This window comes from Sebastes fasciatus, chromosome 9 (assembly GCF_043250625.1).
Source record: "Sebastes fasciatus isolate fSebFas1 chromosome 9, fSebFas1.pri, whole genome shotgun sequence".
NCBI classification, from domain to species: Eukaryota; Metazoa; Chordata; class Actinopteri; order Perciformes; family Sebastidae; genus Sebastes; species Sebastes fasciatus.
In genome coordinates, this window is record NC_133803.1 from 34,137,448 (window position 1) to 34,162,956 (window position 25,509).

Here is a 25,509-nt window from a genome sequence, read left to right on the forward strand (position 1 = left end):
GTTTATTTGCCTCCCTCTGTTTCCCTGTCTACCTGTCTCTCACACACTAAAGGCTGAACGCTGGCCGTGACCTCCAGTTGTTGGCTATTATAGAAGCCTACAAGCTGTCCACTTGCTGGATTGATTAAACTGCCCACAGCTCTCTGGTTTTCAGACCGCAGTGTAAAAAGCAAGAACAGTTTGAGGAATTTAAATTACTGCAAGTTGCAACAAATACTAAAATAGTTATAAATAAAAAAAACAATCTGCAGGTTTCCCAGGAAATTGTGTGGGATTGTTAAAAGATGGAGAGCTCATTAATAACTGAAAACTCACCTCCTCAAGAAATACTGCGAGTTCCAGTGAATCAAATCAAACTGTTTTCATTTCCAGTGTTTTTACAGCGTTTGTCTATCTTACAGGGTGATGTTCCATCTGTTGTCAGGCGTTTAACGCTAAAAGGTTTAAGGCTTGGCTTATTAAACCATAACCAAACATTATGCTGACTTTAAACAAAAGAAAATACTTGCCTACAGGAGCTGTAATCTTACCCTAACCAAAGTCTTTGGTTGCCTTATCTTCACTATTACAGCTTGAGATTTAATGAGCTTTATGAGCAAAAGTCAACTTGTGCATTTTGGACAAAGCTCTTACAGATTAAGTATGATATTCTTGACCATTAATGTATTTTGCCGCTCACAATACCTGTAAAACAGAACTTGTAAAGGATCTAAAAGTGCTGCTCCGTCCGAACTGATCGAAATAAGCAAGACTGACACAAATAAATCAAAGCCTTAATTTCGCTGTACACCTTGAAAATGCGTGAACACGTGTTACTGTTAACATGCTTTGACCCCCCGTTAGATTGGTTTGACCTCTGGTCATGTTTCTAATCAACCTCCGACTCTTTACCTCGATCGATAGCTGGAAGAGCTTCGTTTCAAAAAGGCCGTAGATCCACACGAGCCATCGGGGATCCTGGAGGCCATCGGTAACGTGCTAATAGCATGGTGTCTCTTAAAGCCCGCCCTGCTTTACTAATGATTCTGACTGCAGCCGGCTAATGTCACAAACTGGCTATCAAAACAACACAAAAGAAGCCTTTGAGATTCAGTTTAACAACACACTAAAAATAGGTGGTTTGCCAAACAAAATGTGCGAGTGTGAGAGGAACAGGTGTTTATCCTCCCAGTGTGTTTTGTCCTGCTTTAGCCTCTCTCTGTGCTCATCTACAGCCCAGGACACACCCAGCGCCTCGGCTCGCTCGCTCGCCCGCTCGCCTCGCTTAATCTTGCCCCGGATCCCCCGAGGCTGTTTGGAGAGGATCTGTGACAGATTTGGCTGTGTGTGTGTGTGTGTGTGTGTGTGTAGCACTAGTAGCTCTAGTAGTAATGACAGGCAGATGGGTTATTCATCAGCCAAGTCTCTGCAAGCAACACAGCGACCCCCCCCCCCCCCTCTTCTCTCTCTCTGTCTTTCTCTCCATCTATTTATCTTTCTATCTAAATGATGCATCTGACTAATAGCTGATAAAAGAAAATCCTAAGCTACTTCACTCCTAAGCTCTTTTTCTTTTTGTCTGACGTGACCTCCTGCTCTCACCGGGGGGGTTGTCGCTGCACTATAGCTCCGGTCATGACATGTAGTTTCTTGTAATGTTAACGATAACTGAATTAAACATCGCTCCGCTGTCGCTCTCATTACAAGTCATTGTGGAGAACACTTCCACTCGGATGTAAAAAAATGCATATTAATTCGTCCATATGTGAAATCCATATGGGAAGACATTAAAACCAATTACGGCCTCATTTGGGGGGTTCACATTGGGCTCGTGAGATCTCTCCAACGCAAACACACACACACGTACATTCACAAACGCAGCCGTCTTTGCATATAGGTCAAATCCCTTTGACCATTCAGACATTTACACATCCTGGAAGACTACAGCAATGCACACTTCCTCACACAAACACACACATAAAAAACACACGCACACTAACATGCTTGCTGCAGGGCTGCCACAGCTCCATTATTTTTTCTGAAGTGGCTTTTCAATTCCATGGCTGACGCTTGAGGGAGTGTGTGCTTGTGTGTGTGTGTGATTGTGTGATACTGTGATGGGTGGTGGGGGGGGGGTGCTTGACAAAGATTGTGACATAAACCATTTATAGTGTTTGAGTGCAGGCTCCTGTGTGTGTGTGTGTGTGTGTGTGTGTGTGTGTGTGTGTGTGTGTGTGTGTGTGTGTGTGTGTGTGTGTGTGTGTGTGATTGCTGTTGACATTAAACTCGATTCAGGCTAGTTTGGTGCAGGACACTTACAATGATGAGAGAAAATAAATAAGATAAGGGATGAAAGAAGAGAGGAGAAGAGAGGGGGAACTGTGATCTCCTATATGTTGCATGTCCCGTGTGCATTCTTTGCATTAAAGCTTAATCAATGTCTAAAAAAATTGAACAGAAGTACCCACCAGCGACAACACTTAATGACAAAAACAACCACGGAGCATTTTTCATACTCACACAGCTAATGAGCTGAATCAGCTGCTGTGTGTGGAGAGACGAGACGTCAGGCTTTAGATTTAAAAAACATGCTCACTAATTCACACAGAGGTGGCCCAAACGCCTGCTGCGTCACCGCATGGCGACGGCATCGGCGTTACGCATGGTTAACAGGTAGTTAAGTAACCAGACAGGAGAGACAACTGGAGAAGCTATGTGTAGAGACAGCAGGCAGCCAATTAAACAGATTTGACACGTGCAGGGTGTTTGGACCCGGCTTGTAGCCTCGCGATGGCAAATCAGTGAAAACAGGAGAAGCAGGGCAGAATGAAAGTGAAGGGCACAAACAGATTGAAGGGAAATGGATTCAACTTTTGCACGCAAAGCCTCAATCTGCGCCGCCTCGGGCAGAGACATGTCTAAACTTTGAATCCCCCTGCTGCTGCTGTCTGGGTTTTACAATACAAAACATGTCAGTTGGGTAATTGGGAGCAATAATTAAAAGCAGTGGGTACAAAGTAAAACTTATGAGGGCATAAGAGATGTAGGTAATAAGTAAACAGGTAGGAAAGAGACTGAGATTCTCCTCCAGCTGTTGTTTTACCATTCATCCAGCAGCAGCAGCAGCAGTTGGGAGTCTAATTGATTACGGCGACCCCTATTTTCTAACTGCAGTCTCTTCATTGATCCAGTTACTGCTGCCGCTGCTCGGCTCTCTCCAAGTGATTCTCCAAGTCATTACTGTCAAGAAGAGAGGGCCACTTCTCTCCGTGGCCTCAAAAAACGACTTTAATGCAAAAACCTCAGTCAACTCCTCAGCGCTTCTTAGAACGACTAAATCAGGTTAGAAGACCCGTGGTTGGTCTCTAAGTCTAGATTTAAAGCCAAGTGGCAATTTAACCAAAGATAATTCTGGAACTGACATTTAACTGACAGTTATTTTACACAAAAATATATATATTAGGGCTGTCAATCCATTAATCGCAAATTAAGACATTTTATATCTGTTCAAAATGTACAAGGGAGATTTGTCAAGTATTTAATCCTCTCATCAACATGGGAGTGGACAAATATGCTTCCTTATGAAAATGTATGTATATATTTATTATTAAAAATCAGTTAACAACACAAATCAATGACAGATATTGATCCAGAAACCCTCACAGGTACTGCATTTAGCATAAAACAATATGCTCCAATCATAACATGGCAAACTGCAGCCCAACAGGCAACAACAGATGTCAGTGTGTCAGTGTGCTGACTTGACTATGACTTGCCCCAAACTGCATGTGATGATCATAAAGTGGGCATGTCTGTAAAGGGGAGACTCGTGGGTACCCATAGAACCCATTTACATTCACACATCTCGAGGTCAGAGGTCAAGGGACCCCTTTGAAAATGGCCATGCCAGTTTTTCCTCGCCAAAATTTAGCGCAAGTTCGCAGCGTTATTTAGCCTCCTTCACGACAAGCTAGTATGACATGGATGGTACCGATGGATTCTTTAGATTTTGTAGTTTTATATGATACCAGTATCTTCACTCTTGCTATAAAACGGAGCCCGCTACAACTTAAAATTTGCAAGTTGTGTTAATTGTTGCGTTATTACCGCGTTAACTTTGACAGACCTGATATATTTGTTTTCTCTTGAACTCTAGGAATTAATAAATTAAGGAAGGAAATACAAGTGTTCCTCTTTTGAGAGACGTCAAGCAGCCAAATAGGGAATGAAAAGGGTGAAAAATGTGGCATCACAGAGGATCGATGAATTGTATTGATTGTCTGAGGTAGCTTTTGTCTGCCATGCCATAATGGAGAATAACCTTTTTTCTCTCTCTCCCTTTCTTACAATATACAAACGTACGATACACACACTCCACCGGCAGCAGCCTCATATGTTCTGCTACTTTACCTTGAAATCAATTTCACGTTCGGTTACAGTGTGTGTGTGTGTGTGTGTGTGTGTGTCCTCTAGCAGAGGTCATAACCTCTACCTGCTGACTGTGTCTCCTTTCCTAAATTAAAAGACTGCATCACATTACATGCAGCACACTCAAACACACGCACACACACCACATCGTATTACCAATATAAGGCAAAGCTATTGCAGCTCGTGCAAAGAAACTCAATAGGCTTTTAACATTCATGTAGCCTGGACGCAGGGCCGGCTTTAAGCTATACCAACTAGATCTGATAGCACGTATACGTAACGAGAGAGAGGAGATGGATGGAGGCTGACTTTACATTACGACCCTCTCTGATAGCACCGCGAGAGAGAGAGAGAGAGAGTGCTGAGAGAGATGTAGAGGTGGGCAGAGAGACAAAGAGAGAGTACAGGAAAAGGAGGGCTGAGGAAGGAGAAATGGCTAAATATATAACAGGTTCAGAGACCTGAACAGGATAGTGTGTGTGTTGGGGGGTGTAGATCAATTCAACACACACTCACAGAGCCAATAAAAGTAACAGTAAATGGTCCGACGAGGTACATTTGTTTCCAGGTTTACTGTATTGTAACACTGTCTTGTTTTAGGCTTTGATGGCTGCAGTGTGGGCAGCTGAACATGTTTAACAGCCTCTTTTTACCATCTTTCGGTGCAGCCTCGCCTACAACATGATATATATATATAATTGGTTGGTTTTTATTTTCAGCATTGTGTTTTTGGCTTCACTTTCATTAAATCATCCCGACTCCATCTATCTTTTTGAAGAACCGGTGAGTCACGTTATAGGTCCCACAGCAACTTCCAAGCTGCTCCGTGTGGCACGGACACATCATTACATGAAAAGATCCGGAGTCGCATCGCCAACGAAAATACACATGGCATTTTGCTCGCGGCGCTTACATTCGACAGCAGCGTTGAGAACATGCCAAATTCAATTTAGTTTGGAGTTTACTGTCTGCCTCGGGTAAAGGAGAAAGAGAGGGAGGCAGGAGGGGAGTGATGAGGGGCGATGGAGAGAAGGAGACAGGTAAAGGTAGAGAGGAGATTGAGGGTAACCGAGGGAGATAAATGAACGTCTATAAACCCCCCACCACCACTAACTCAGCTGTGCTGCAAGGATAAAACAAACATCCTCCTATTTAATGTACTCTCATTTCTACTCCTGCTCCAGATTAGGACTCAACATCACTCAAAAATACCAGTGGGTATATATATATATATATATGTCTGTATATGTCTGTGTGTGTAGCTTTAGATATCAGTCCCAATCTATATCAGCTTGTCCTCAAGTAGAAACTAGAAAATCAGAAGAGAGGAGATTAAAGAGGCGGTGGCAGGAGATGTTATAAACTCAGAATATTAAAAACTGCTTTGCATATATTCCATATTCAGTATCTGGGTGCTCTAATGTCGTAGCGTCGGCCCATTTGACCACGGAGACGAGAGCGACGGCCGGCTTGACCGCCACGTTACCGCGATACGATAACGTTTCCCGTCCGTGACAGAGTTAGCATGCAGCTTTAGCTCTGCTCTGTCTAGCTCTGCTTTTCCTGTCAATGTGTGAAACCCAAAGTGTTTCCATCCTTTACTGGATGTGTAGTGTTTACCACGCTGGATCTAACATGGGAGGGTGCAGGTCGTATCCACGCTGACCCTCCGACCTTTTATACTTTCCCGTTTCGGCTCGCTGCGGTTTGTTTTGGTTGACGGATACGGAGCGGATATGATGTCATGTTACTCAGACTACAACAATAAAAGCCGTAACTTCCTTGTACCTCCACATAGACTCAGATGAAGCAATGATATCGATTCTGGCATTAAAAATATATTGCAAAATCGTTGCAAATAACAGAAACAACCTTCACATTTCTCGTCTATTCACTCTAAGTAGCTAATTTTGTATAAACTCATATTTCCAGCAGGAACTGGATTGCATCCAGTCACACACCCACCACTTCTATAACCTCCAGGACTCCTTCCCTGTTACATAATATTACTATATTTAAGGACTGTTACAGAATGAAAGTCATCCATTTGAGACGGTTTGATTCTCCTCGCCATTAGGTTGATGGTCAGCTGACGTTTTCAGGAATGGCTGGCAGAAAGCATGTTTTTTTTTTCACCGAGAGGATCAAAGTATGAAAACTATAATCTTTAAAAAAACGTCATGAAAATATGCTCGCGGTCTTCAGTGGTACAAAATCAAACATCATAATCGCCTTAACATGTTGCCCTTTTTATCCTGATGAAAGCACACAAAAACAACTGATGTAAAAACATGACGGAGGATATTTATGTGGCATCAAAATGACAGAATGGTACAAAAGGTACAAGTTCCATCTTGCATTGATAAGAGTTAATGCTGCTCACTGTTGCTCAGCTTAGCTTTCCATTACTCAGGCATCTGGTGGGTATTTTTTTGCTGATTTATCATTGCCACAGGCTTTCAGCGGGTCTTAAAATAAACGGCTAAGACGCTGTGAGCCTGGAAAATCACCAGATGTACAGTAACTTTCATATCAAGCTACTTATTAAGTCTGTATGTTTTTCACGGTCTCAGTTTAGAGCAGAAATCCATACAGTGTTTCGCAGCAAGCTCTCCGTTCTCCTCTCCCCAGATGCCTTTTAGAGTTGTCATTGGAGAGTGACCTCCTGTATTATCTATCTCTGACTCGCTCTCCCCGGCTCTGTCTCTTTCTCCGTCTGAATGGAGATTTAGATAAGAGAGTCTGAGCTGCAAGAGAGCAGCCGCTGAATACCAAGAGACAGACCAAAAGAAAGAAAGAGAGGAGGAGGAGGAGGAGGAGGAGGCCAGATTTACTGAGCCATTTGCACCTTTGCTTCAGACTCCTCCTGCGGCTGGAGGGGTTCCTGTTATTTATCAAAACAGGTGCACTGGGCTCAAAGTGCAGGTTGACTGTCATCTGCAGATCCACTTGCTCGGCATGGAGCGAATTTCATCTTTCTTCTTTGAGCATGACAGGGAGGATAACGCACATAACAAGAGGATATTATGGATGTTAAAAGTTAACACCATAATAACGTAACGCAATTTGTGATTTTTAAGGTTGTAGCGGACTCAGTTGTGAAGCTAGAGTGAAGATACTGGTATCATATGAAACTAGAAAACCTAAAGAATCCATCGGTACCAACCATGTCATACTATGTCCATTTCCAAAGGGGTCCCTTTACCTCTGACCTCGAGATGTGAATGTAAATGGGTTCTATGGGTACCCACGAGTCTCCCCTTTACAGACATGCCCACGTTATGATAATCACATGCAGTTTGGGGCAAGTCATAGTCAAGTCAGCACACTGACACACTGACAGCTGTTGTTGCCTGTTGGGCTGCAGTTTGCCATGTTATGATTGGAGCATATTGTTTTATGCTGAATGCAGTACCTGTGAGGGTTTCTGGATCAATATCTGTCATTGTTTTGTGTTGGTAATTGATTTCCAATAATAAATACATACATATATTTGCATAAAGCAGCATATTTGTCCACTTCCATGTTGATAAGAGTATTAACTACTTAACAAATCTCCCTTTAAGGTACATTTAGTACAGATAAAAAAGTGCAATTAATTTGCGATTAACTATAGACAATCGTAATTAATTGTGATTTGCGACAGCCCTAGAGGATATATGAGATATATGACAAGTGTGATTGTGCTGTCAGCTGGATTCACTAAGGTTATGCTATTTGTGGTGGTCAGTTTCTTGTGCAAATGTTCTCTACAACCAAGCATGTAAGGAAGTTGCACAAAAAAAACAGCTCCTTTGGAAGGACATCGAGAAGCAACGATACACAAATGCAATAAATATCTCATAATAGAAGAAAAGATTGCGAGTTTATGGTTTAATTCACTTAGAAATTAAACAAGTTTGAACTTTGTAGTCTGTAGTTTAGGCTGTTTGTATGTGTGTGCAACATCCCAGTGTTTCAGATCTTTTCTTTTTTTCAGTGTGTGGGTGTGTGAGCTGTTTTTATCTGCCTGATTCTGCATATGACACACACACACACACGCACACACACACATGCACACACACACACACACGGTCCACCATTTAAAATGTCCCCGAGGTGATCGATGAGGTGGTGATGGAAATGTCATCTAGTGCTAATACATGTATCATCGCTCATCCAGCCTCATGAATTTCTCCTTTTTCGGTTTTCAATCATTTTTTGCTCTTTTAACCACGAGACCGCTTGAATGCGGTGATTCATCGGACTGCCATCGGTTCTCTGAGGAGGCAGAGCGGCCGTGCAGGCATCCAGCACTCTGACTGGACTCATTAATTAGTGGGCAGGACAATGATAGCCTGTGTTTGCATGGAGCAATGTGATGAGGTGGTAAATAAAAGAGCCGGGAGAGTTCGAGAGCTCCGATCAGTGATCGTCATCAAGAAAACAAATATCCTACATGACAGGATTTCATTGGGAAAGTTTTTAGGTAAAGATTAACATCTATGACAAGTCTAGACTCTTATTATATACTATATAATACATGGTGGAACAGTAATGTCATACACTATTGATCACAAGTTTCTCAATATTTGGGTCACAACCCCACAGAGGGTCAACCAGGATGCTAACGGGGTCGCAGGTGATTATTTGTCTGATGTACATGATAATTATGTCATCATAAATCAACCCCAAGCCTAACTTTGGAGCATTATTTAGCCTCCTTCCTGACAAGCTAGCATTGCATGTTGGTACCAATGGATTCCTTATGTCTTCTAGTTTCATATGATATCCTACCTTCACTATAGCTCTGAAACTGACTCTGCTTCAGACCATGAAAGATTGTAAACTTGGTCGGGATCGCCCGCAATCCTGTGGGCCTCTGGGGGTTAATGTTGTAAATGCACCAAAACTATTTGGTTTAGTAAAAAAACATCATGCTTTGGCTTAAAATGACCACGTGTGTTACGATATTTAAGCTACAGACGTAAACGTTGACTTTTAGTTTCACACGGGACACCAACAGCGGTCTCCGGGGTGAAAGTCCTGTGTTTGTTTGACCCATCCATCCACCCCGACCTCCTCCCTACACGGACTTCCACGGACTATAATTACAAACGTATTTGTGATACGTCAAAAACAAACACTAACCCCTCGAAACATAATTCACAGTTTGGTTGTATGTGAACTTTCTAGGAGGCAGGGCTGCATAACTAATGAGCCAGAAGAGGTTTAGTGACTCAGTATGTTGCTGGAGGACACTGAAGCACAAAGGATGCTCGCCACTTTCCAGACTTTGAATGTTCAGCGTGTCCTCCAGCTGAAGGACTTTCTAACTACTTTTCCAGCTGAGAGAGAGCATAAAAAAATGGAAATCAAAATTAGAAAAAGAACATTTCTAGGGTAATAGTCCAGAGATGGAGAAGACATTTACTCCTAAATATGTAATTGATGGAAATGATCTCTTGGTCTGTACGTGACGCGGTCTGACTGAAGGGTTTTATCATCGGCTCAGACGTGAGGTCGGCCGCTCGTTGTTTTTATGCTCTAAACAGACTTCAGAGTAAAATCACACCGCTGAGCCCGTGTCAAAATACAGTCATAAGAGATGATTATATATTCATGTGAATGTGTGTGAAGTGCTGGCGGAACTGCTTTATGATTAAGAGAGCGTGTCGTACAATAACAAACTATCTAAATGAAAATCATCGACAAGTGAGGCGAGTCATAACTGAGTGTGCACGTACGTACATAAGCAGCCCAGCCATGCAGAACTGAATATGTAAAAAGCATATTTATTCTCTTCTCCTCCGCTCTCTCCTTCTCTCTATCCATCATCCATCTCTCTCCTCGCTCTTCATCCCCCCCCCCACCCTGTCACTTAAATGACTCCTGCTCGTTTTTCTCTGTCTCTCTAAGTCAACATGTCAACTAGAATATATCTCTTCCCTCCGTCACGTCGTCAGTAACACACGCCGTCATTATCTGTTTGTGTAAGCACTCGCTGCATGTATGCTGCTGTCTCTCGGTCTGGATGTACGGTGAAGTTAGTGTGTGACTTCTGTGTTTTTATGTTGGGTTCGACGAGTTTGTGTGCACATTAGGTATCATTGTGTTCAGTATGTGTACAGTATGTGTTTATTTGTGTCTAGAAGACTGTAGTATAGCAGCTGCCTCCAAGCTTCAGATGGCATTTTATTTTCTTTTTTTTCTCTGCCCCCCCCTCTCTATGTCATTCCATCAGCCTTCCCTTGGTCTCCTCTTGTTGTTATACAGTTAAACATTACTGTAGAGGTGAATAGTGACAGAGGATGCAGTTCTGATGCTCTGAAGATTGCATACAGGAGTCATTAAAAACTTTTCTATTTCACCCGGATCTGAAATAATCTGAATCTGAAATAATGCCAAATAGGCGCTTTTGCTTTTCGTTTCCACACCAAATCCTTCGCCGTCGTCTTGTCTGTCAACACTCTCATCACGTGTGTGTGAAATCTGACTCCTGCTACTCTGAGCTGAGACTCCGTACGGAGCAGATGCATTCACTTTCAGTTTGCAGCGTTTGATACGTGAAAATTAACTAAATGGGTTTTATTTCTGTAAAACAAAAAGCAACACGATGGTGGGGACGGCGGGTGCGTGATGTAATCGGTGTGGTCCCGACCACCGTCTAACACCGGTAACACCGACCACTGCGGCAAGTAATGTCGTTTTCCAGGACGTAGCAGTGCACACTTCGGCGAGCTCCGTGACCATCTCTCAGCCTTCAGCCCGTCCTCTGAGAGCATGAGTTACTTTAGTTTTGTATAAACAACATGGATTACTACTTCTAATTTTCCGGTCATGTGAGTGAGTGTATTCTAGATCTATCCCTGGGTGCCTTCATCTTTATTTTTCAGTCACGTTATGATGGACAATTTGAGAATTTATCAGCAGTTGGGTGAAAGTCATTTGAAAATCTGCAGCGAAGTGTAGTCGAGGTTGCAGCCGTTCCAGTTTTGCTAACGTACCCAAAAAGTGAGGAACCAACCCGATACGAGCCGATGAGAACGAGCATCAGGCACTCACACAGGCTGGTTGTGACGACAGCCGTGAGAAAGAAAGAGGTCCATCAGAAACAATCTTAACAAATGAAACTCTCCTACTCCACCAGTTTGGCGTTACACAACTTCATATTTATATCCCACGACTCCAAATTAGGTTACCACATGTGCTCTCTTTGGCAAGCTTTGCTATGCATCCTCAAAATGAGTTTTCTCTGACTCTTAAAATGAGGAGTTTTTAGTTTGTGCAGTTGGTAAACAGGAGAAAGGATAAATTACTGATACAATCGACTGTGAACACACAATGAATACCCAAGATGCAAATGTGCAGATAAGAAGCTCAAGGGGCTAATAAACGCTTCTCACCTTAAAGCAATAAAGAAGTCGGAGGCTGTGGGAACGCAGAGGCTGAAGTCTGGAGAGATTTAAATGACCTCAGTGATATAAAACACGGGCAGCTTTGTGTAAATGAGCAACGCCGCCTTCTCCAGGGATACGACCGAATTAAGGAGAAATCAATGTGGAAAATATAATGATCTACAATTTACAGTAGCATCACCAAAGGATAATACTGAGGGCTCACAGATTTCAGCCAAATTGCTCATCAACAGTCGGCTGCGTTTAAATAATTCCCTGTGTCCCGTCGACTTAAGATGTAATTGGTGAGACTAGACAGTGAAATCAGATCACAATATCAACTTACAGAGTCACAAAGATACAAATAAGCTGAGTTTGTGTCGTAGAAGAGCACAGTTTGATAGCAGTTTGCGAACGTTGGTGGCATCCAAAGCTAACGATATACTTTATGCACTAATGGTTATGAAGCTTTGGATGGAAGTGAACATGCTCCTCATGCTTTGTTGAAAATAGTCTTGCAGTCAGGATTGATTTGTCAGAATTAATTAGTGGTTCAAATTAGTGGCTGTGAAGGAGTGTGTGGGGGGGGGTCTCCATCTCGCCACGGCTACTCCGATCAAACTGAGCTTCAACACGTCTGCCCGTGACATCACACCCACGCCTGCTCTTCACATATCCTGCAGATTTAGCAATAGTGCTGAGAGCTTTGAAGTGACTGCAGCTTACTTCAAAAGTGCATTTAAATAGATATTTAACCGTATGTGGTCTAACATGTGTGTTTGTGTTCCATGACGATATGATTCAGTGCTCGTCTGTTGATCGATTAGTCGATCACCGATTCTGACAATCAAGTAACAGTTTATGAAGCAAACGTGTCAACATTCACACGTTCTGCTTGAATATCTGTGCCTTTTCAGCCGTAAACTTTAATTTGATTTGGTCAAACAAAAGGAGGTAGAGTCATCGTCAATATCAGCACTCGCTTGGTGTTGTCTTTTTTAGTGTTGCATGTTGCTATGGTAACACATTCACGGCGTGTCGGCGTGTCAATATACGCTCGTTACATGTACAGTGTCCTTTCAAAATAAACTTCCGTTTTCACAGGAAGTTAGGTTTAGGCAACACAAACACTTAGTCAGGATTGGGAAACGGTCTTGGTTGATGTTAACTTCACTGACTAGCGACTAGCGACTCGCGTGACTCACAGGACTGACGAGGATTTGTTGTCGAAGCGAAAAGCAAAAGCGCCTATTTGGAAATATTTCAGATTTAAACCCAAGGCTATAAGGCAACCACAACGTTAATGAAGCATTGCCGCGAGGAGGATGGAGCCAGGTAGACCCCTGCGGCCCCACAGCAAAAGCTGGACCGGCGAGGCCAGACACAGCCACCCGACACTAAAGATCAAATTAAGTGCGCTACACATATTGATCATCATCTGTTCTTGTGAAATGTTCGGTGTAATCGGTAACACCGGTGTTGTCACAAAGTTTATTAACCGATGGGAAAATGTCCTCACCGTCACATCCCTAACTCTCACGCTATTAATACTACGTCACTCGCTCCGACCGTCGAATAACACCGCGGTTGGGTTTACATCGGAGTTAGTTGCTAAAGGGCGCCTCCCTGCATCAGTTTCCGATGCCTGAGTGGCGCTGACCAAACGGCGGTATTTGACGAGTTGGGAGTGAGAACGGGTTGGTCAAAGTGGACGGGGCAAAACTGGAAACGTAGAAGAATATCTGTTTCTTTTCTCAAATATAAACGTCAGGGCTGCGTGTACAACACTGGAGCGCAGTCTCAGGCTTAAAGCTACATCTTCTATCTCACACAGTTATTTGTCTTTCAGTGCTTGTAAATATTCCAACATAAAAAAAATAAAGAAACTGCAAAGTACACTTTCCAAGGCGAGACAGGAAGTTGTTGCGAGTCACTTGGAGATGGAGAAAACAAATCATACCGACTTCTATCGTTCAGGCTTATCTAACCACATAGAGCTATTTCAGAGCATCTGACAGAAGCTTGGCTTATATTTTCAGATGAGGAAGTGGAAAAACACTCGGCTGTCTAGAGCAAGTGTTGTAGGAGTAGCAGCACTATTGTGGGAGCAGGACGTCTGAGCTCAAAGATAGGCCTATAGTTACCAGCCAATCCCCTGTAAAATAAATGCCCGCCACTTGCACCTGCATCTCCTCTGTAGCATTTTATTTTAGACTCAGCAATGAGTCAGAAAGGAGGTGAGATGAAGAGGAAGAGGAGGAGGAGGAGGAGGAGGAGGAGGATGCTTGCCTGGAGATAAAATATACGAAAGGAACTGTGCACCAAAAATAAGTTAAAAGAGTGTAGCTAGAAACGAGTCACATGGTTAAATACAGTCATCTTACAGACGGGTCTCACAAACTGCTGACCCGTCGCTCGGCTCACGCTGAAGTTAAAGGACATTTAAGCAACGTGTGAGTGCAGGTGCGCATGTGCATGGACCGGTACATGGTACCACTTCAGTAGCTTGTATACACTTATACGATGAAATGTGCTTGTGTGTGTGTTTGTCTATGTGCCCATGCACCTGTGAATGCATACTGGCGCATGAATAATACTGACACAGCTGGGATCCAACAGTCCCTGCCAGCCAATATGTGTGTGTGAGTGTGTGTGTGTGTGTGTGTGTGCGCACGGCTGCCAGCTGCGCCCACTGTGCTGATCCTCAAAGTCGCTATCACATTCTGCTTGCATCATTTCACTGCAGTCGTACCGAGAGCATCAAACTCATAAACACATGCTCACAGTTACAAGTCCATATTCACTCTCACATTGATGAGTATAATCACTTTCTTACGAGAAATAAAAAAAAGAAGCACATCATTTTGGACTGTCACGGCGGATCAGATGGATCAGATGGTGCATATTCAACTGCTGTGGTCAGTTAGTGCTGGAGAGGAATTTCAGTCCTGAATGACAAGCGTCTCCCTGTAACCATCCATTACTGTCAAGAAGGTCTGCAGAGGTCAAACTGTGTTTTAAACTCTGGGTCAGGAAGCACTTCAGGGCTCTCGGATGCAGCCAAGTTTCCCCCATGCAAAGGTCAACTGTTATCCAGCAGCTGAGTGATAAGTAAAACAAATGGCTTCAAACTTTTTCTCACGTACGGACAAACTTAGAAATTGTTGTCTGCATTCACAGACCTAAACACAAGTCGGCTTTTCTCCAGCTTTTAGTGGCGTAATGTTGAGATTCCAATTGGCTGCTATCATGGAGTAAATCCCAGCATCTCGATATAGAAACAGCAGATTTTAATCCCAGAGAGTGTAATGTGTTTGGATGGAGCTCAGCTAGAGGACTATAATCAGAATAATTATTCTGGTCTCACTCCAGCTTCGGGCCTTTTAGCTAATGACAGACGCAACACTAATGGCTGCATTTCAAGCTGTCTATTTGCATGTGTTCATGAAGTGTGTGTGTTTGAGCAGGTCGGCGTGACTACAACATTTGCAGACCGGTCCAAAAAAAAAAAAAAGGTAAATTCTGATTATTTTCTGCGATGCTAAGCTGAGAGATGACGACAGTTGGTATCCTGAAATGACCTTGTTCCTGGCATCTCCAGACTATATCATTTCATACCTGCTTTTAGACTTCTGTTGAACAGAACTCATACAACAAGCTGAGCACAAAGAGCTGGTGTTCTGCCACTGAATGCTTGTTGTGTAGTGAAAGAGAGAGAAGAGTACAGTAGGGTATGTATCAATGTATAGATCCACATGATAACAGTCTGTACAGCCAGCAGGACGCTGTTGGAGTCATCATCACAGCTTTCAAATGCTTATCTTGATTGTTATTTATTGCTGAAACAAAAGATTCGTAGGTTCTCACCACGATTATCGTGAGGAAAAATCACTCTTCAGATATGAATGTAATTCATCATAAAATGAATCAATACAAAATATGATCACTTTCTGGAAGCCCGTGTGCATGCGGCGAAACATGTAGAGTTGTTTGCAGCGGGCCGCCGATCAATAGGCCTTTATTCATGCGTTGCACATTCCACACGAGAGACAATTCTGGCGGCGCTTTACAGTATCGACGGTATCGTCTCAGGGTCCCTCGCAACACCACAACACGCTGAAATCCATTCTCCCTTCACATACATAACGAGCTGTCATTTTCTGGTTGGAATGAGCTCAATCGTCTCTCCGCATACAAAAAAGGCAGATTTAGCTGCAGAGTGATAATAACGATAGCAACAATAGTGATCGGTGTAATTCCACGGCGACACCGCTCAAATCACACAATGATGATTAGAGCGGGGCTTCAAAAAGCACGCCTCGTTTTGAAAACATCCGCGGCGTCGTTGACGGTCAGTGCAACAGTATTAACGCCGGGTGCTGTGTCATCACGTGTTGCTACAGACACTCTGATAAAAATCCATCTCTTCTTCTTCTTTAGCAAGGTGAGAGGAGTCGGCGTTCTCTGCATACAAAGCAGGCCGATCTGCTGCTGCATGGAAATAATGATAGCATGATGATGATGATTGGTGTTATACAGGAGGGATATTACCGAGACTGAATAATAATGATCTGGTGGAATGCTCTGCTAATGATGAAGGTGTTGGTGGCACTTACAGTTATTCTCCAATGACGTCGACGGTGCTGTAAAGTTGATTGCACTGCTGCTGTCAGTATCCTGTGATGCAAACAACTTAATTCATCCTTTGTATTAATTTGATATTTTAGGGGGACGAAACAACTCTGTGTTCCAAAAATCCTTCTTGAGTTACAGATTAAGTGTTTGAGCAACTTATTGAGCATTGCCCCCAAACTGCATGTGATTATCATAAAGTGGGCATGTCTGTAAAGGGGAGACTCGTGGGTACCCATAGAACCCATTTACATTCACTGATCTGGAGGTCAGAGGTCAAGGGACCCCATTGAAAATGGACATGCCAGTTTGGAGCGTTATTTACCCTCCTTTATGACAAGCTATCTTCACTCTAGATCTAAAACTGAGCCCGCTACAACCTAATCATCACAAGTTGTATTAATGTGTTAAAGAAATTAGTTGTGTTAACGTGTTATTATCGTGTTAACATTGACAGCCCTGATAATAAATGAAGCAGCTTTCCTCCGTGTTAAACGTGAAAGCAGCACTTCTCCAGGCCCTGAGGTAATGTGTCAATGTCTCAGGTATAACAGTGTCAAACATCTCACAATATGTAGTTGTAAAACTGTAAAAAATCATCTTCTTATTCTGGTTGTTGGTCTGAAAAACAGAAAGCCTTTTCTTCTAAAGCTACTTGTGCTGATCTTTAGTTCCTGCTAAAAATGGAGGGGAGGTTCATTATTGCCGTCTCGGGTCCTCGGCGCTGTGTGATCTCTCGCTGCACATTTATAAAGACGTGGATAAAAAGAAATGTGGCACAGCGGATAAAGACAGTGTTTTGGCCTTTTGATATTTAGCCATTACGTCGTTATAAAATCACAGTTTTTCCTTCCCTCATCTCTCCATTCATGCACCATCACACCCACATAATTACCAGATGGAAGGGGACGTTTAGAGACATCTCATGTTGCTAGTCTGCTTTCTTCTGTTTTTACCCGCATTCACCGGGTGAAGACTCGTAAAAATCACACATTTTCATTTTCAGCAACACCCTGCTTCACGCTCCTCACGCAGGGGAGCTGCTCCGTACAACCGCTCGGCGCCACCACGGGCCCCGCGCCGCTCCGCTGGGACAGGCCGGGGTTAAGTAGCTTGCTCAAGGGCTTCTCACCGGTAGTTACTGATGGAGGCGAGAGCATGTCCTGCTCATTTCCCTGCCCAGATAGTAACACCTCAGGTGAACTTGGGAATGCAACGGAAACATAAAAACAGTGGCTTCTATTACAAATGTCCTCAAAAACATTTGTGACCAATTAGAATCTTTCAATCAGAGCTTTAAGTCTTAAACACTGTGACACACGTAGGTACTCTTTTTTTGCTTTTTCTTTGTTTTAAAAGCATCAACTGGGTTTTTATGGCATCATAGCCAACCGGTCTCACTCCCAGACGCTTGATCGGTGTCCTTTGGCGTCTGATACCAACACACCAAGGAACCCTTTAGCTTTCCTCCAGCTTCATCTGTGTCAGTATTAGACGCTCAGAGGAGGAGAATGTCTGCGTAGGGCGGGTGGGTCAAACAAACACAAAACCTTCACTCAGGAGACCGCTGTTTGTGTGCCATGTGAAACCAGTTATTTTACCACAGTTTTGTTATTTAACTTCTGTACTTTACGAATGCCCATTGTGTAACAAACATACTTAATTTAATCCAAACCATGATCTTTTCCTAAGCTTAACCAAGTAGTCTTGTTGCCTAAACCTAACCAAGTGGTTTAGTTGCATAACTTCTATATCTTGCTAATGCCAGTTACATAACAAACTTAGTTATTTTACGTAAGTAACAAACTTATTTGAACTATCACAACCTGGCTCTCAAGGCCATGACAAATAGGGAGACACACCGTGGTAACGATTAAATCAATTCATTTATGAAGTGACCATTATGTAATAGTAACTGGTTACTTAAAGCTGAGATTCAGCAGCTTGTCTTAGCGGTTAGAGACAGTCTCATAAATAAAAGGATCTCAGTTGCCCCTACACTACACACACCTCTGCTCATGTCTGAAAAGCCATGTAAGCAGTAACATGTTAGATGTCCTGATATATGAAAATAATGGACGAGGTGAAAGCAAAGTATGAATGCCACTCTGATTCGGGTCTTCCTTTCGCTGTGTCCGACGTTTCCTTGGTCTGCAATGTTGCAGTTATGCAATCACTAAAGGAACAGAGACATGCCGACGTCAAACTGTCATCCTTTTTTAAAGGTTTCATTCTATGTAATAGTTTCTGCAGAATATTGAAGTACCGCAGTAGAAGTATGTAATGTTTCCTCATCGTAACATTTAACATTCATATGTTAAGCCCAAACCCACTGGGGTTTGGACACCTCTAGTTCAGATATACAGTTTTTAAAGACACCCTCCAGTCAATCAGAAGGATCCTGTGTTGTTGGGGTGTGATGTACACGGTAATGAATCAGAACAACAACAGCAGAAGCTGAACTCTGAGTTAGTTTTTGTGTCCATACTGTTTAGACTGCAGTCTGTCCACTGTGCTCATACATCAGGCCCAATGCTGGAAGTCTTAACAAGCACAAACTCGCCGCAGGCCGGTGCACTGTACATCCGGGAAGTGGCTCGGTGAATTTAGAGCAGCGCTGGACGGAGTCAACACATGAATTAAATATATTGAACTTATATTTTACTCACTCCAGTCATGCATTACTACGGTACGGTTGTTTTGATACGAGGAAGTGGAATGCAATAGATTTGGGAGGGCAACATGAAGACCGTCATCCTGCTGCCGTCTTTGTTGATGTGCTTATTTAATGGCTTGGAATTATTTTTTTTTAAACTTGGAAGTTCATTGTAGAGAGCTTTAGAAAGGCGGATTAGAAAGTATCTGACAGCTTCTCACGCATTTAGAGGTTAAAGGAGGTTTGTTTACATTTGCATACAAGCCAAACTCCTCATTTCACAGTTTACTTCCTGTTTTCTTTTACCTTCTGATAAATATTCAGACATAAACAAATCACACATCTCTCCCTGTACTCTATCCTCCTGCATAATTACACACACAACATAATGAGATATACAGTACATTCAATTAACACGTCTAATTGCATCATAATCACATAATATGCAGCGTCTTTCAACCTTTTCCCCTTCGATAAAATGATAGTTCTTACATGTGATTAATCTAAATTCCCTCTCCTCTTCCTCTCAGGCAGATCTGTGTCACCGTGCGGAGGAGAAAACCCTCAACGAATCCGACGCCAGTAATGAGCTAAAGGTGCGTTCTGCCATCTTTTCTTTCCTATGATGTGTGTGTGTGTGTGTGTGTGTGTGTGTCAAAAGGCTTGTGAATTGGCATTGACACATCAGGCCCCACTTGCCTGTTTAGCATTCTGCTAACTGGCTCCCTCTCTTTCAGAGATATAGAGAGCAACTGAGAGTGAAGGGTGAAAGCACACAGAGGGCTTTATCTCACATTCTTTCATTCATCCCTTCTTTCATTATATTATTATATATATATATATATATGTCTGTTGTTTTCCCTTTCTTTCTCTCTTTCTGTTTCTCTGTCCTTCATGGTTAATAGAAAATTATTCTGAATTGTTTAGCTTGTATTTGCCTACAGCAGCGTGTTAAAGAGGACTTGTAAAAAAATGCATATTTAATATGATCTCACGCCTGAAAATGCAGCTTACAATGCATTTGCCCTCTGGGCCCGTGTTCCCAAAGTCACCGTATCGTGCACCTCACATCTCCCATACTAAGCATTTTTTTTTTTCATTCGCCTGAAAAAGTTGAATAGATTAAGGGCAGATCTAATCGATCCTGAGTGTGCTTATCAGTGGCTGGCAGGCTGACGAGCCGATTTCAGAACAGCATATTCTAATCCGTCAGCTGCACGCTGGAAACTGGAAAAAGACAAATAGGTAGAAAGACTCGGAGACGGTTGGTCAGACAGGAACACAGTAATAAACATATCTTTGAATATGTTAAGTGGGAAAGAAATGTTGGGAGTGGAAGACACAGAAAAGAGATCATGATGAAGGACACTAATATTAACAATTTAAAATATCACGGTTCATAGCACAACTTATGACACATTGTTCTTGTTGATGTGCTTCTAAAGTGATGAGTATACTATAATGGGACTTGCACTAGCAGTACAGTATGTTGTCATCATCCCATGTCTGAAGGTTAGATCAATGTATTGGTTTTCTTTTAAGGCAACAATTCAGTTCGCACAGCAGTTCGTGAAATAGTCACAAAATTTAGTGTATAATTTCACATTTCTTCTTTTTCGTGATGGTCAGCACAAAATCAATTTTGATGGGTGGGTCAAAAAAACAGGACTTTCACCCAGGAGACCGCTGTTCGTATCCCACGTGAAACCAGAACTACTTCCGTACTTAAGTTGCAGCACTTCCGGAGTTATTTTAACCCAAACCGCCATCTTTTCCTAAACCTAACCAAGTAGTTTTGTTGCCTAAGCCTAACCAAGTCGATCTGTTTCCTAAGCCTTACTACGAAGTTTGTTTCCTAAGCCTTACCGACTCGATCTTTTCCTAAACCTAACTAAATTATTTGTTACCAAGCCTAACCAAGTCGATCTGTTCCTAAGACTAACTCAGTAGTTTTGTTGCTTAAGCCTAACGTACTCGATATTTTCCTAAACCTAACTAAGTAATTTTATTTTGAAAAGACAGAAGCGGTAAATGACACGTGTGTTGCTGGAAATTCGTAGGAAAAAGCACAAAAGAAACGTTTTTGAAAGTCGTGCTGAACGTCGCAAAAAAATGTGTGTTTATGTACATGAAACAAATATATTTAATTTCATGACTATTTCATAAACTGCTGTGAGACCGTGTTGGAAGATCAGCTGTTGTGGAAACACTGACTGCATTAAGTGAAGAGGATGGCCACATTTATAAATATTTAATACGGCCAAATTATCAGTTATTAGAGGCTTAAATGTTGTCCTTTAAAAAACTCCTATCAGTCGGACATGAATGAAGACTGAAGCTCTTCCTCCATCTGGATTATTCACTGTGGCCGCCCATGAAATATGTCCTCATTGACTTCTATTGATTCCGCCTGTAACTTATTATGATTCCTGGTTTTCAAAGGGTTTTAGCTGCGCGCTGATTGGATGTTTAACCTTTTGACCTCCAAATCGGGGATCTGAGCACATATCCCATAATAGGAGGCATTCATCCAGATGACCTCTTCTGTCACCGTGACAACCCGGTGCGTGGCAGGCAAACTGACAAAGAGTTTGTAGGAAAAGAGATAGAAGGAACAAAAGTGCTTATCTGAAGCCGTCTCAGGCCACATCACCCCTCTCTCTCTCTGTGCATCTCTACCTCTCTCTCTCTCTCTCTCTCTCTCTGTGCATCTCTACCTCTCTCTCTCTCTCTCTCTCTCTGTGCATCTCTACCTCTCTCTCTCTCTCTCTCTCTCTCTCTCAGATTAGTGCCTTCTCCTCTTCACTGCTGAAAGAAAGCAACAGATTTATTGTTCCGTGTGTGTTTACGTGGCTGTGTGTGCATGCATGGTGCAGCCCTGGGCCATGTTTCTGCAGTTATTTCAGTCTATACCGGTTTCACACACAGAGATAGCAGGAGGATATTAGGACAAGCATCCATTCTCTCTCTCTCTGCACTTGTTGTGTTCTCATGATATGGGGAGATAGTTTCTAAATTGCGCTCCATTTCAGCTCACAGGCAGTTCAACCACAGATCTTTTCCTCGGCCAAAGGCTTGAGGCTCGTTAGAATTTATCTTGTCTGGCGGCAGAGCTGCTAACGCACAATCCTCCAAACTCCTGCTCATCACTTTAGGGAAGGCAACATATGTCAACAATTAGTTCACATTTATTTTGAGATTTGAAGTTAATTTCACATGAAACACTCCACGTTGCTGCTTTGGTTTTTGTTTGCATACATTTATGTGACGCGCGTGCTGATTTAGCATGCTTTTAACTACAGCGAATGTAATGCTTACATCAGCATCATTGCAGATTAAGTTTAGCTGCAGTGTGACGATTCCAAAATGAGATTTTGAAAGGGAGAATTCCCCTGAAACTACAGTGTGCTTCTGCCAAAGGTTTGTACCAGCAAAACATCAAAAAGCCAGCTCAAAAAGCAAGTTTTTCTGATCTGCTAATGATCTGATCTACTGTGTATAAGACATTTGTGCCTCAAAAAGTGGGTCGATCAGGTCACGACTGCTCCTCGCAGCGTTTGTGCCTTGTTGCTTGTGCATTTGTGGATACTTGTTCCAACTCTGGAGCTCACTGGAATCTGGCAGTGGATGTGATTACATTTATTAATTTATAATTATGCGTCAATCATGTGGCCACTTAAGGATAAGAAAAACATGATTTCAACATGCAGAGACTTTGCTGCGATGGCAGATGCATGGATCCAAAATCAGGTGTCTTTACATTTTGTCTTTAAAAGGAAACCAGTTAAAGTTCAAGCTCTGTTTAATGTCACACTGGCAATTATTCCCTTAACCCACTGAAACACGTCTGACATTAGCTAACTAGGGTACAGCAGTAAATGTTAACGTAACAAGTATTAAAGTGCAGCAGTGTATATACAGTATTAACACATAAAGTCAGCGGAGGGTGCAGCACAGTGCCGATAAGAGAGAGAGAGAGAGAGAGAGAGAGTGTAAAATGCTGTTAAAACTCGTTAACTATCAGCCTCATATATCTTTAAAAAAGTGACACTGATGGGTGTCTGGGAGGAGAGATAAGGAGCAGGAATTAGGGAGGAGAAGATTCCTTTTCCAGGGATTTACACAAACACACAGAGTGGCTTTTAATGCCCTCTACCAGTATTGATTACCCAGCAGCCTGACTGATTGAGAGCTAGATATAAAAAAAAGCACACATCAATAAAATACTCTGGAAAACCTGCAGAGACTTTTAAAGACACTGCCCTTCCCCGCCCCCCCCACACAAACAAACACAAACAGCTGCCATGTGATTCAATTCATCCAGATCAGAGGTCCACTGAGCTGCAACAACCACTACGTTTACATGCACATAAGATTTTCTGAAAAAGACAATATTCCTACAAAGCTGTTTACATGGCTCATTAAAACAAATATCCCACAAACATTCCCGTTTACATGCACACAATATTCCAGTTTTTGCCCAAAGGAATTCTTAGTTAACTAACACTCATCAACAGATCTGTAAAACAAAAGCACCACTTTAAATCTGGTGTTTCCCAGAGAGGTGCTCTGAAGTTTCTTGGAAATGAGTCAGCATGAAAAAGCATAAAAAATGACTAAAGCAATCTTAGTCGACTAAGACCAAGATAACCGATTAGTCGACTAATCGACTAAGAGTGGGCAGGCCTAATTCCGAAAAAGACAATATTACTATTAAGCTGTTTACATGGCTAATGAAAATTAATATTCCCGTTTACATGCAGCCGTGCTCTCTGATTAATGTTACCAGTGGCGGACTTGTTTGACCGTGTGAACACAGTCTCCCTCTGTCACCTTCTTCAAAAGGTCGGCGTTGTTATATTTGCGCATATCAGAAAACCTGTTGATATCCAAGTCTTTCATAATATTTAAAAGCAGCTGTGTTTGTCCTTCTGACCAGAAATATGGGTTTTCTTTTGCATGCATCTCTGCAGACTGTCTGCTCGTTGGTTTGTATTCAACACACAGAGCTGGACATGAACTGACAACAGACAAATATTCCAAATGTGCTGTAATCACGTCCGAAGAATGCTCCTAAAACTTGAATAATATCAACATATCCCACATGTCTTCATCAGAAAATAATCCAAAGGGAATAAGGTCGAATTCAGAATATACAAATGGAATATGCTGTTTACATGACCCGTATGAAATTCACATTATTGTCATATTCTGAATAATAGTGGAATATTACTGTGCATGTAAACGTAGTCAGTGACAGTTTGGGATGCCGGGAAGTAGTCTGTAGCTTCCCAAGAAAACCTTCCTGAGCTTGTTGACTGATTTCTCTTAGAAGCTGGTAGTAAATAAATGTACATGTGAGGAGGTCCAAAGCAAAACCATTTGAGAAATTGGTTCTGATTGGTCTGTTCATAACTCAATTAAAGATGTTGCTTGTTAACCATTTCTTAGCTGCTTCCATCCCCATCCAACACCTGACACCATCTCACTGGGATACCGGAGGCTGGGCTGTGTGTTATCTCGTGTGTACTTGTGAGGCGGCAGTGTTGGAGTGGGATGAATCAGTATTTCATTATTACCTGTTGATTGTGTGGCCACTTCAGAATGGCTGGTTTTAGACTGCTAAATAGACATAGCTGTTGGTGATGATGGCAGAGGCTACATCTCTGAAACATCAGTCCTTTGACGGAGCCTTCCTGCTGCCATCACATCTCCGGGATCATCCGAGGCTAACGGACGCGTGTCACTACAGATGCTGTCTGGACACCGACCGAGGCTTTGATGCTTCTCTGGATGTCTTTTTGGACTATTTGCAGTGTTGTGGTTTAAGCTTACTGTTGCACTCAGCCATCCTGAATAAGAGCATCAGCTTAATGTGTAAAAAGGAGTGTGAGGTCCATTACAGCAGAAGACTATTTCAGCTTTAGATCTTTTTCAACTGCACAGTAAGAGAACATTTTGTGGCTGGTGCAGTAAGCAGTAATGAAACTATTGTGTTTTTAAAATGTAATAATTGCAGCCTCATTTATATTAAATATCTGGCAATTTGAAATCCTCCCTCTGACAGAGCTAACACTGGCATTGAATTAAAACTTATAATTGAATGTCACTGACATGTTTCTGCCTCTTTGTGCCCTGAGCATCTTCAGAGATTGGAGAATTTAAATGGCAGCTAAAAAATATGAACTTCACAACCCGGGATGGTTGAAATGCCCCGTCAGTAAACACTTCTATCAACCCTGCAGGTCTGTGATGTTTTAAAGTCTCTACAAAACAAGAGAAGGGTAAAAACCTGATGTGGTATTCTATCTTTCCGTGGAAGGAGTGATTAGCTGATTCACTTTCTCACTTCCTGTGGGCAGAGAAGTGAAGATACCGGACTCCAGAGTTTCCAGATGTCTTATTTCTGTGCCATGGGAAGCTCTTCTCTATTACAGC

At 42.4% G+C, this 25,509-nt stretch overlaps 1 protein-coding gene across 2 annotated transcripts in view; it reads left to right on the top strand.

Moving 5' to 3' along the window:
* cdh11 (cadherin 11, type 2, OB-cadherin (osteoblast)) overlaps positions 1–25,509 on the top strand; it is a 106,913-nt gene that overhangs the window by 26,839 nt on the left and 54,565 nt on the right. The window contains exon 2 of one of the 2 annotated variants that reach the window (XM_074647381.1): positions 19,602–19,667. The gene's annotated coding sequence lies outside the window, so the exon portion shown is untranslated. The remainder of the gene's footprint in view (positions 1–19,601; positions 19,668–25,509) is intronic. The other variant, XM_074647382.1, reaches the window with a different exon arrangement.